This window comes from Branchiostoma floridae, chromosome 3, assembly GCF_000003815.2.
Source record: "Branchiostoma floridae strain S238N-H82 chromosome 3, Bfl_VNyyK, whole genome shotgun sequence".
Lineage (NCBI taxonomy): Eukaryota > Metazoa > Chordata > Leptocardii > Amphioxiformes > Branchiostomatidae > Branchiostoma > Branchiostoma floridae.
This window is the reverse complement of record NC_049981.1, coordinates 6,203,520-6,204,353: the sequence shown is the minus strand read 5'-3', so window position 1 is coordinate 6,204,353 and position 834 is coordinate 6,203,520.

Genomic DNA, 834 nt, shown 5'->3' with positions numbered 1-834 from the left:
AACACGGCCTTTTGATTAAGCAACCCAGTCCAAGTTGAACTAAGCAAAAAAGGCATAAAAAGGTCAAATAGACCAGTACAAAAACACTTCCGATAAAAATGGAATATTAGATCATCACCCGTCTAAAACTAAATTTGAAAACATGCCCCTCCGTGAAGAATTGACTCTTCTTGCAATGCCCTATGTAAAGTGGTGCAGTCGAAAACTACATCCGCTAAAATTGGACTTAGACGTAATGACCAAAGTCCCAAACTGGAATCGAAAAATAATCCCCTCCATGTAAGAATGGACTCTTCCAGCACACCCTATATGAAATTGAAAAATAGACCAGTCAAAAAATAACCACACTGAAACACCTTGACATAATCACCAAAGTCCAAAAACGAATTTAAAAAAATGCCCCCCTCCGTGCAAGAATGGACTATTCCAGTACACCCCATGCAAAATTGAAAATAGACCAGATCAAATATATTCCCACTGAGAGACTTTATATAATCAACAGTCCAAAGATGAATTTAAAAAAAGGACCCCTCCGTGCCAGAATGGACTCGTCTAGATAACACCAGGCTCACTGATTGGCTGCCAAATGCCCTTCGGGATGTTGACTCAGGCTACGTCATTGGTTACCCCTTTAATCAAGATACTAGTATATAGACATGTGCACATGCTGTCTTTAGGTGGGACGTGTATACAACTCAATATCAACGTGTCATCCCAATTGAATTCTAGTGTGATAAAGTGTCAATCACTTGACGCGGTTAACTTGTCAATGAGGCCTGTCACTATGTTTCTTTTATTTGCCCGGATATAGCTTAATAAGATAGATAAATCAAT